This window comes from Natator depressus, chromosome 2 (assembly GCF_965152275.1).
Source record: "Natator depressus isolate rNatDep1 chromosome 2, rNatDep2.hap1, whole genome shotgun sequence".
Classification (NCBI taxonomy): Eukaryota; Metazoa; Chordata; order Testudines; family Cheloniidae; genus Natator; species Natator depressus.
The window spans coordinates 68,169,703-68,182,134 of NC_134235.1; the positions used below are offsets into that span (position 1 = coordinate 68,169,703).

The 12,432-nt window shown below is 41.1% G+C and overlaps 1 long non-coding RNA gene across 2 annotated transcripts in view; it reads left to right on the forward strand.

Annotated features, from left to right (window-relative positions):
• LOC141981420 (uncharacterized) overlaps positions 1-6,672 on the forward strand; it is an 81,250-nt gene extending 74,578 nt beyond the window's left edge. The window contains exons 1-3 of one of the 2 annotated variants that reach the window (XR_012637771.1): positions 4,281-4,485; positions 5,093-5,203; positions 6,625-6,672. This is a non-coding gene — a long non-coding RNA (uncharacterized LOC141981420). Of the gene's footprint in view, positions 1-4,280; positions 4,486-5,092; positions 5,204-6,624 lie in introns of those variants that run through there. The other variant, XR_012637770.1, reaches the window with a different exon arrangement.
• Positions 6,673-12,432: the final 5,760 nt, after the last annotated feature.

Sequence of the window (12,432 nt, forward strand, 5' to 3'; positions counted from 1 at the left end):
TAATTGGACTTAGGAAAGTTAGTTGCTAAATATTGATTGCATTTCTGAATAATTTCCTCTTTAAGCTATGAAATACCTACAGTTGATTGGCATACCACACAAGTCCTTGGTCATAAATTGATAGCTACGGAATAGGAATTAAAGGGGTAATAGGTGTTTCAGGAAGACTTGTGCTTTAAATGAAAGGTAAAAAAAAAAAAAGACAAAGCAGACCGGAATAATGCTTATGCCAGTTAAATCATGCTTAATGAAGGATTAAGCTAACAAGCTTTCATATTAATCACACGGCCAAAGTGCTATAGGCAACAAAGTCTGCTTTTTGAACCATAGTGCTGGTTAGCAATTATACAGAAAAATGACTTGTCAGAGCATACAGTTACTGACAAGCTTCCATGGCAACATTTGTGAAAAAGAACCTTAACCTAAACAGAACTTGCTTATACGAATGAAACACTTCCAATGTTTATGGAACTGAGGTAGCCTCTGAAGCAAGGACGGAAACTAGTGGCAACCGTAGTTATTTTTGTTGCTACTGCGACTTGAGATGAAAAATCTAATGGTGATGACAAGTACTTATAAGCCTTTTTTTCCATGGCACTTTCAGAAACTCAGCAAAGTGGCTCTTTAGGAGAACAAATAATGCAATCTTAGGGCTCGTTCCAGCTCTTATTGAAGACAAAGTGGTCTGAGCAGGGGCTGCTATCTGATTTGATCTATTTGCAGCACATTCACCACTGTATTATTCAGGTAACATACCAAATGTAGAGTAGTATCACTTGTTTGGAAAAGGATCAGACTCTCTACTTCTCCCTCATTCTACTTTGTATTCTTAAAGGGGATTATTCTTGGTGTTGTCTTGCAATTTTCAGGCCATTCTGTAGTCGCCATTATTGAGGCAAGGCTTATGTAACAAGATGACTTGCATTGTTCCCTAACACTGATAAGACAAAGACGCATTCTGATATCTCAGTGGTCCCCAAACATTTCAGGATCACCCGCCTTTACTCCTGTCTGCGCCTCTCCCGGGGAGCCAGGGCCGGAGCAGGGCCACGGCTCCTTGGGGTGGTGGGGGTGGGGGTGGGGAGGAGGGAGAATGTGGACGGGGTAAGGGGGCTGATGCTGGGGCCACAGTTGGGGATGGGTCTGGAGCTATGGCTGGGAGTGGAGTCCCAGCCAAGGCTGGGGGCAGTGTCAGGGCTGGAGCAGAACTGGGGATGGAGCGGGGCTGGGTGGCGCTCCCTCCCTGCCCCTCCAAACCTTCCTCCAAGCCCCCTCTGGGGGATGCACCCCACAGTTTGGGGACCACTGTGATATCTGGTAGTACAGGGAATTCCACAGATAAGGTTCTAAAATGAAGATATTTATGCTCTCTGGCACCCAGAATTTACCTTGAGGATCATCCGTCACAATCTCCCAACAAATTTCTGTTAATATGCTGGGTGTGGAAGTAGTTGCAGCTTCTGAAATGACTAGTTTGTAGGTCACTGAGGGCTTTGAAGATTAGAACTGGTACCCTGTGTTGCCAACTCTCATGATTTTGTCATGAGTCTCATGATAATTATTGTTTTCCTTACAGTCCCTGCTCCTGGAATCAAGTGGATATGAAATGATTTTAGCCATCATTCTGACAGAAAAAGAAACTTTCTAGCCCTAGCTTCAAAATGTGATCCCTGTGGACACTAAAGCCTGAAAAAGCAGAAAGCAAATAAAAAGAACACCAAATCTATTATTTTTACATCATCTCATTATTTTAAAGCCAGTCTCGTGATTTTTGGTGAGCCTGACTTTTGATTTTTGAATGTTTGGGGCTGGCAATACTGGGTACCAGAAGTGTAATGAGAATTAGATAAGTAGGCTGAAGGAAGCTCCTTTCCATTTAGATAGGTCAAAGATTTTACGTTGCTCAAGAAATATTTTGCTGTTGTTTTTAACCCAATAGAGGGTCTTAGATTCATCAGCATGGCCAGATTCACCAGTCTGGCTCTAGTTATCTCAGGGCAGAGACTGTCTCTATTATGACTCCTGCCCTGTTACATTTTTATTTAACATCATAAATAATAAACATAGTACTTAAAAGTACCATAATTGTGTCGGGATTTATTGCTGGCTGATAGCTCAGCAGAGCAAATTTAATCCAAATAGGTTTTGAAGCTGGACACATCTTGATAAGCTTAAAACTGAGACTCTAATTATTCTAAAACTGCCATATGAATTTACATAATTGAACAGAACTTTAACATTTAGCAAAATTTACAGTAAATGCTATTTAAAAAACGCAGCCAAAATTTTCACATTTGGATGCCTAACAGAAGACACCCAAATCCACGATTAAGCACCTAAATAAATAGCTTGTTAGTATCATCTCTTAAATTGAAACTGTTAAGTTTTCTCACGGTTTACTGAGTCCGTCAACAATCTAGCCTGAGACACTAAGCCCTTTGAGGAAGGAACCTGATCTTTATCTGTGCCTGTAAAGCATCAGAAAGTTTCACTATATTTTTAATAAATAACATTAATCTTCAGGGAATAAACTACTATTAGAATTTTATTGCCTTCTCAAATAATTGTCTGTTTGGTATATCACATCTGCAAATAAATAGTTTTCATAGAATCATAGAAGATTAGGGTTGGAAGAGACCTCAGGAGGTCATCTAGTCCAACCCCCTGCTCAAAGCAGGACCAAACCTAACTAAATCATCCCAGTCAGGGCTTTGTCAAGCCGGGCTTTAAAACCCTCTAAGGATGGAGATTCCACCAGCTCCCTAGGTAACCCATTCAAGTTCTTCACCACCCTCCCAGTGAATAGTGTTTCCTAATAGCCAAACTAGACCTCCTGCACTGAAACTTGAGACCATTGCTCCTTGTTTTCTCATCTGCCACCACTGAGAACAGCCTAGCTCTATCCTCTTTGGACCCCCCCTCACACCTGAGATAGTTGAAGGCTGCTATAAAAAGCCCCCCTCACTCTTCTCTTCTGCAGACTAAATAAGCCCAGTTCCCTCAGCCTCTCCTCCTAAGTCATGTGCCCCAGCCCCCTAATCATATTTGCTGCCCTCTGCTGGACTCTCTCCAATTTGTCCACAGTTTATCTGTAGTGGGGGACCCAAAACTGGACGCAGTACTCCAGATGTGGCCTCACCAGTGCTGACATCACTGGCAAGATTATGGAGTAGCTGATATGGGACTCTATTAATAAAGAATTTAAGGAGGGTATTGTATAAGTTAATACAAATCAACATGGGTTTGTGGAAATTAAATCCTGTCAAGCTAATTTATCAGTCCCAACTGTAGTAAAGTTTGTCATACAAGACAGGGAGTCGCCGTGTTAGTCTGTATCCACAAAAACAACAAGGAGTCAAATAAATCTGTTAAGTCTTTAAGGTGCCACCAGACTCCTTGTTGTTCATACAAGACAGTGTCTTTTGACACTTTATCTTTATCACTGTGTCTTTATCACTGGAGAATCCAAATGAACTTGTTTATGTAATGTGCAATATTGTTTGGAGTCATCAGATGGCACTGTTACATAGAGGCTTCTGTTTAACTGAATGTGTAGCCAGGTCTTGAAAGAAATGCTATCTTGTTAGCTGTGTTGCAGCTCTTTATAGAAACTGTGCATGTCAGTGCTGAACATTTATTCCAAGCCTTAGTCCCTCTGAGTGGAATCTCTCCTAGTTGCAGAACTTCTGTCTACAGGATTCCTATGCAAGCAAAACAAATACATTACATGGTATCAAAAACACTATGTACTATATGAATATCACATGTTATCCCTTGGCTTGTTTGCACCATATGAGTATAAACATTTTTATCTCCTTTAATATCTTTCAATTTTACGTCCTGTCTGTGGCAGAAGTGGAGCTGCTCTGTGGTAATTTAAGACTACTATCTGTGACCTGGTTATTGGGAGGTTTACTATATGGATATGTTGGCTTAGTTTAATAGCAGGCTGCTGAAAAAAAGCAGGAAACAGGACAGTGACTCAAGATAACCACTGATCTGGCAATGCATAAGGAACCACGCAAGAGCCTTTTGCTTTGATGTCCTGTCTGTAAACTCTTATGGAGCTCACCAAACTATTTTGGACAGCAAGGTCTAAGATTTTGAACACAGGAGGAAAAAAGACCCAAAATAGTTGTGAAAAGGTCCCTCTCTCAGCAGGGAAGAGACATAGTTGAGGGAAACAGACTGATACCGAGACCCAAGAGGTTTAGAATATCTAAGAATGAGAGGCCTGCTTAGGGTCTCTCCTAAGGGATGGTAAACGTCTAGGTAAGATAGGTATGAATGTAGACTTTTTGTTATTTTAAACAATTCATTTTCTCTTAAGTTTTGCTTTATTCCTACTGTTAAGATTCAACAACACTTTGGTTTAAGAAGGCTGTCTGGTCACAGTATTCACCACTGATCACAAGCTCCTGAAGGCAAGAACCACAGGTGCTAAACCCAGTCAGACTTGCTTGGGCAGTATGATCGAGACGCAAGGTACAGTATGTAGCCCAGGGCCCAGTGTAAGAGTGGGAGAATCATGGGACTCCTACCAGGAGAGGTAAAGGCTCAAGGTCTGAGACCTGAGTAGGTGCACCCGGAGAGAAAGTCGTAAACTGTAACACTGCCATTTTAGCTCATTTTACAAAAGTAACTTTACAGTCAGTGAACATCTCTCCAATAGTATTTCTTGTTTGTTTGTTTTTTTTTTATTTTGAAAGTTTAATACTAAGGGATACATGATTCCCTATTGCCTCCTTTGGGCACTGACTACCTGACAGGCAGCTGGACTGATGAGGTTCTGCTGAACTGGGGGTGAGAGGGAGAATTTAGAGAGCATGTGGTAGAGATGGATGTGGGGAATGCAGTGGTTAGCTTTTAAATTAGATGGGGTTTGACCTTTTTGGCTACAATGTATATATTTTTATATAATGAAAACCATTTATTTTCTTTTTCTTCATGCAAAAAACAAATTATATAATGAAGAAGCTTGCTTTACTTTGGCAACCCTTTCCACTTTTGTAGCATGATTTTCTTCTGCTTGAGTTGCCCATACAGTTTTCTATAGTTTTGTTAATATGAAGTTTCCCATTATCTCTTTCAGAACCTTACTACAAACTTACAGCCAAATTCAGCCCTATATAGTCGTACCTTACATCATGATGAGCACCATTCGATTTAATGAGACGACTCATCAAGTAAGGTACTACTCGGAGTGAGTAATGGTGGCATAATTTGGCTTTAGTAATTTACATGATCCATTTAGTTGCTTGCTAATGTGATCATCTCCAGCATACACAAATGTCGTTTTTAGCTTTTCTTTAAGTGATTGACAAATTGATCATAGTCCCATTTTCTTCTTGCATCGTTTGCCTAAACAAATGTCTGTCACATTGGCACATTTACATATGCTGAAAAACAGTAATATGCTTTTCCGACTCGTTTCCATAATTACAGTTAATTTCAGTATCCGTAATAGGATCAAATATATCTTTAATAGGCAAACTTCACAGTGTAACACTGCACACTCCAGCAGTTTGTCTGTGGCTCATATACAGAGTTGAAATATCTCCTTCTATGTTTTTTCATCTTCTGATGTTGCCAATTCACATGTATAATCAAACAGCTCCATTATTACAAGGCCACATTGTTTGTAGATAGATATTAAGGTTTGAGCATAAGCCTGTCTGTCACTTACTGTTGGAGTACTTAAAATATAATTAGGCACACAATTAATGACCAGTATTCATTTGCAGATTGTAGTCTTATTTGTGGTTAGCATCCCTATGATAGATACCATGTTGTAGTACCTACACCCTCTGCTGTTTGTATTGAATATAGCTATTAAAATGATTAAATTTACTTTACTTTCTTTATTCTTCACTTCAGAGGGTGAATTGGAGTAGCTTTGTTACAGTATTTGTGTGCATGAGGACAATGAGAATTACAATTTCAGGACCAAGCCCCTGTGTGGTTATCAGACCCTAACATCTTTTTCTCATTTGGTGGTATTCCTCAAATACTGCAGTTTTCCCCTGCATGCTAAAGTTTCAGTTACACATTTTCCTTCCCTTAAACGATACTTGTTTTGCATATTGTGTGTCGCTGCAGTTTTATAAAACCTTGGCATTCAGTTTGAGTTGTATGTTTGACGTACCAGTGATTGCAAAGTCACACTGAACCTTAGTTCTTTACAGATGGCACTACTTGTAGGGTTTGTTGTTTTGGTAACACTGATTTTTTTTAAAAAAGTAATTCTCTCACAATTTCTCCCCATCCCAACACTTCATCAAAGTCTCAATATCTTGGCTCTGTATTGGTGATCCTGCTTGATTCCATTCCCTCTTAGAATCAAGCGTGTTTTTTGTTGTGTCAAGTGAACAACTTTGTTGTTGTGTGTATATCATTAATTAGTTAAGAATTAAGATATAAAGAGCAAGGCAATGGCACAAGAGAACAAGAAAGTGGGAGAAGCTGAGGCTCTATGAGTTGTGAGTTGCCTATGCAGAGTCAATGTATTTTTCATGTAACCAAGAGACAGATGGTGATTGAGTAAAATTGCTATTTCTTGGTAGTCTTTTTTCCCCCAGCATCTGGTATACTCACTTCATCTTATCTGTTCCTTATTTCTGTCAGACATTGGAAAAGCAAGTAAACAATCTAAGCCTGATGAAAAAGAGACGAAGAAGCACACTGATGACACAGTCTAAAATACCCAAAATCTTTTTTGTGGGTTTCTGTTTAAACATTCAACAAGAAAAGAAACAAGACTGAGTCTTCTGGAGTCCAATAGCTGAAATCCATCTGGGAAGAATAGTAGTCATTTTAGTAGACAGCCTACACAAATCAAGGATCTTTCCAAAAGAAATTAACAGAACTACTTTAAGGTGATTTTTGTCTGTTCCTGTGAAGCCCAGCAGTGACTTCTACAGCATCTCAAGTTCTACAATACAGAAGTCTGCTGAGAGATCAAATAGTATCAGCACTAGCAGCTGACCTCTCTCTGTTCTCCCGAACCACTGACACTAACATTATTGCCATATCTTGTCCAGGTCTATATCCTGGAATTGGAAGATATCAGATGCTATTGGATTTGGTCAAACATTAGCTTCCCAAAGGCCTTCCTAAAAAGGAGTGGTTAGATACCAGACAATAATTAGGATAACATTAAGGACAAGAAATGGTTTTCTGAGTATCCTTGACCACAGGTTGAGAAGTTGCTCTCTTTAAGGAAGGCACTAAAAATCTCTGCCTATAAAGGATTCAGGTATTCTCAGTAGGCTTCCAGCAGCCATGAAGATATTGGATCAAAACCACAGGTGGCTGACTGCAGCTGTTCTGGAGCATTAGAACCTCTAGTTGCAGAAATTGGATGAAAGTCAATCAGGGAAGGAGGTGCATTTGCTCCCTCCTGCTTTCATATTGTTACCATAGATTCTGTGAGATTGTCCTGAATCTGGTTAATATTATGAGACAAATACACTAAAACTCCTCACAGTGAGAAAGTGTCCACTGGGAAATTGCCTGAAGGTAATCTGGATTGATTGTATGGACCACCATCTCCAACAGTTTTACTGGTTGTGACTTCGAAAAGATTATCACAGAGGAGAAGGACCTCTCTGTCCATTTGATTTAGGAATTAAATCCTTGTGTTGTGGTTAGTCAGATTTGGTGCCCAAATCTTTATCCTCCCCCTCCTTTATTGACTCAGCATCTTTAGCACTCTTCATTCAGAAAATAATTTGCAGGTACTGTGTCATTGTACTTGTAAACTCCCTAGTTGGTTGTTTCACTGTGTGGGGGTTCCTCCTCTATACATCTTTCTGTTGGAGGAATTCTGGGTTCTGAAAAGAGAAGAGGAAGGTGACCCAATGCTTGGTTGAGCTTTTTTCCTGAAGAAGCAATGGATGGCTATACCAATGACTTACTTTAAAACAGAATTTGAACATCCTTCATTGGCAGGTAAAAATGAAGCCTCCTGAGAATGAAATTTAAGGGTTTACAATACAATATATCTATCTACACGTACATGAACCATGTAGGAATAATTATTTTATATTCTTTCTCTCCCCCCCCCCAGTAACAGGATAAAATATAAATTCCTGACAGCTAGATTTTGCACAGACAGCTATAATTTCTAAATGCATATAGACAGGAGAACTTGGTTCCCTTAGCAACCAAAGCCACTTGAAAGCTCTTTAAACTGTCTCTCATTATTCAGGTTCTCTTTTATTGTAGCCGTTGGTCAATCAGGTAGCAAAGAGAAAAATAATTATCAGGTGGACTAAAATGGAACAAGCTAGCAGATTTGGGGGGGGGGGAGGGTAAGGTATAAGGGGGGGGAGTGTGACTACTTACTATTTCCCAGAAGACTAAAAAGAGGCCTTGCAAATTATCACAGTCCCCACACCAAAGCTCATGGCTGAACCTCAAGTTTTCAGCTTTCTTCAGAGTTTAACTTACAAACCTCAAAAGACTATTTCATCTTCGGGGAAGGATAATCGAAACTCTAGCAGAAAATGAGAAGGTTTTTTCATTCAGGAGGGCTTCACAGCCTAATCATCTGGCATCTGGCAAAATGACAGAGACAGCAAGTAGCCTACAGAAAGACCACTATCTGCCATGATCCAGTCAGCTCTCAGAAGATGGATAGGGTTAGCACTTAGACGGGAGAACTTAAAAGACACCTAATCTTCTGAGATGGTGACATCAGTCCTTTGCTGTAGCCTGGCACATAGGTGCTAGAGAAAGTAATGCTGGTGATTCAGTAGGTTTTACTCTTAATCAGTACTGAATTAGTGTCCTAGTATGTGGTTAGAGGGCACTGTGCTTCTGGATATGCCGTTTTGTTTTTTCTAATGAGATGATGAATCTGAGGCCCTGCCTACTTGTTTTCATTAAAGATCCTAGTACATACAGGACAACTATATGTTAGTGAGGTTACAAAGTCAAGCATTGACAGGAAGTGCCAGATATATGGTTACCTGTGCAATCACATTTATGTTGCACAGGCAACCATGCATTTTGATACCTTGTGCGTCCAATCTGTGCAGTGCAGGAGGCAGGGGTCCGATGGAAAAAAATGTGATCATGTAATTATAGAATACCATAGCACATATGCACAAGGGGGGCCAAATCTGGCATTTTAAAACTTTTTGATTGCTTGAATTTGCAACCTAAATAATAATCTTTTAATATACTATTTTGTACGTATTCTCCTATTTTTAATAGAAAAAAGTAAAAACAAATTCCACTATATATATCAACCGTGTATCCTCACCCCCATCATCATCAGGTCTGGAACCCTTTATTTTCATTACTGTAGAACAAACTATTACTCAAGCTGTAAGACTAACTACTGGCACTGTCTGCTGGGCCCAGGGTCATGGCCTGGCTTGGATTTCTCTCTCCCCACCCCCCTACCACCCGGGGAGCAGGGGGATCTTCACTCTCATATGGTGTCCCCAGAGAAGGGCATGGGCTGCTGGGTGGACTGCTAACCTTTTTTTTTTTCTCTCCCTTTACCCATGTGAGTTGAAGGATCTCCTGCCCCTTGTGATGACCTCTGGAGGCTGGGAGGGGAATGGAACAGGGTATCTATCTCTATGCTGATTGGGGGAGGGCGAGTTCTGGCTCTCTCCCTGTTTCTGATTCTTTGGTAGTTCCCAACATTCCCAGCGCAGTGTGGGCTGCTTCCACAGTGGTGGTGTTTGGGTGACATGAACCTGGCTCTTTACAATATGTGTTCAGTTGTTTTGGCAAGCTGCCAAAATTTTCCTCAGGCATGCAAGCAATAGAAGGGAACTGGTAATTTCTGGCAGTTTATAACTCAGCTAAACCAAATGACAGGTTTCAGAGTAGCAGCCATGTTAGTCTGTATTCGCAAAAAGAAAAGGAGTACTTGTGGTACCTTAGAGACTAACAAATTTATTTGAGCATAAGCTTTCGTGAGCTACAGCTCACTTCATCGGATGCATTCAGTGGAAAATACAGTGGGGAGATTTATATACAGAGAGAACATGAAACAGTGGGAGTTACCATACACTCTGTAACCAGAGTGATCACTTAAGGTGAGCTATTACCAGCAGGAGAGTGGGGGGGGGACCTTTTGAAGTGATAATCAAGGTGCCCCCCCCCAAGAGGATTGGCAACCCTACTTGGGGATGAGCATACCTGTTTGCATACACTTTTAGTACTTGAAGATTCTTTGAGATTTATAAGCCATAACCATACTCACTACTTGCAGCTTAGATGGAGAATGGAAGTTGGGAAGAGGTGATTCCTTATCTAAACCTGAACACTTTAAAAAGTTTGGGGTCAGTTATTAATTAATCTAACTGTATTTATTCACCCTCTTCATTTTAGATTTGTCTGGAACATCCAAAATAGCAGTTTTTTTTCTCCATAAGAACATTTCTGATCCAGCTAGAGTAACTGGAGAACAACAAACCACTTCCTCCTCATCCACCCTACCTTCAACTTAACAATCATAAGTCTCACTTTACTGATAAATTGATCAGAATTCAGCCTCATACTTGTCCGAATGAAATAATTGTTTATTATAAAACACACAATGAAATGGTTAGCCAATGAGTGTTAAAGATGTTGCTACACTCTGGCTCGTGTGTGTGTGTGTGTGTGTGTGTATATGTATATGTGTATATATAACATCTGTAATGTGGAAAAGTTCAAATAAAATGTTAAAAGTAATTGAAAATTAATGAATTAAATTATAGATTAAAAGTGACAGCCAGTAAATTCCCCCCTAGCCAATACTTCAATCTAGAGTGACTTCCTGATTTTATAGGGACATTCCCGATATTCAGGGTTTTGTATCATATAGGAACCTATTACCCCCCCCCACCCTGTCCACTTGCTGAAATTGGGGAGCCCCCACTTTTCATAAACTAGACAGCAAAGGTGCCCCCGTTCCATACGTACTCCACCCAACACAGACCCCAGAATTCCCCTCTCCTCACCCCACATATAGAAACCTGAATGCCTCTCCCACTCCACATATATCCCACCAACTCTCCGCAGCCCCCATCAACATTCCAGAAACCCTGACATACATCACACTCATTGCAGCCCCCAACACCTCAGCTCCACCAGCCACAGCCCCTAACATTCCAGTCCTCAACCCCACTGCTACCCCACCCCCAACTCACCCCTCTGCCTGCAACAGCTGCTTGCTTCCCAATTGCCCCCACTCACACCGTAGCCCACTAGCAACTCACCTGCAGCTCCTCAGCTGCTGCCCCCAGGACCCATCTGGTCACTCTCTGGCGCTTCTCTGGCTCAGTGCTTTGCTCCCATCCCAGGCCAGGGTGGCTCCTCCTGATCCTGGTGACCCAGTTCTGCTCACTCCCATCACCTGCCCTGCACTTACACAACCCCCGCACCACTCAGGTTTAGCACAGCTGCCCCTCTGTCCTGGAGGGACAGCCAGGCCAAGTGTGAGCAGTGCTACTCAAATTTTTTTTCCCTCTGGGTTGTCAGGGGCCTCCCTCAGATGAGGTGCCTGTGCAAATGCATATTGGTTAATCCAGGTCTGACTTCCGTATGTTAAAACTGGCCTATGGGCTGCAGCTGGAGGAAGAAGAGAAGCAGTGGGGAGCAGCTTTTTTCATGGCAGTCCATAGGTCATTGCTACATCTTTAAAATGCGTATGACTCACTCAGAGACATTTCTGTCATGTTGCATCTGTTGTTTTTGATAGTTTCAAATTTATTTAAAACACCACAGTTATGTCTACGTATTGGAGAACAGAGAAGTATGCTATGACACATGGTTTGGTTTTGGCAAAACGTCAAGCATTGTGATTGGGTTTTCAAACCACATCGGCCTGTGGGTTTGGAGCCCCTTTCTAAGATTTAACTCTTCAACTGAAATCAGAGCATGGAGTAAAGTCTCTGTATTACAAAAGGAGCAAGAGGAACACATCCCACCCTGTTGAACTCCACCAAAATGCATAGAAGCACATTACACTGAGTCACCTGCGGCTGTCTTCTTGGGGAAAGCTCTACTTACCCCACTGTGCATCCTTACAAAGACAGCTAGTCTGTTTCCTCTCTCTGCTGCAAAGTGTGGGCCCAGAGGATCTTGTTTCACTCATCAATTTGGCATTTAGAGGGAAACATAGTGGAGCTCTCCACCCCCATCTGGGGTCAGATTAATTAAATAGTATCCAGAATGATGTTTAGGAGCCAAATACCTGCATGACTGAATATTTTCATCTGATATTCAACTTTTAGGGATTTGGGTTATGTACCCCCTTTTCCCTGGGGGGGTTAGTTTCTGGTGGAATGTAATATTATGGTGTCGTGTGACAATGGCAAAGAATCACAAAAGAGCTGCATTCTTTTAATACTGTACAAGGAAACTTATGAGAAAAAGAACAAGGATATTAGATCTAAATCTACTTTCTCACTCTCTCTGCTTCAC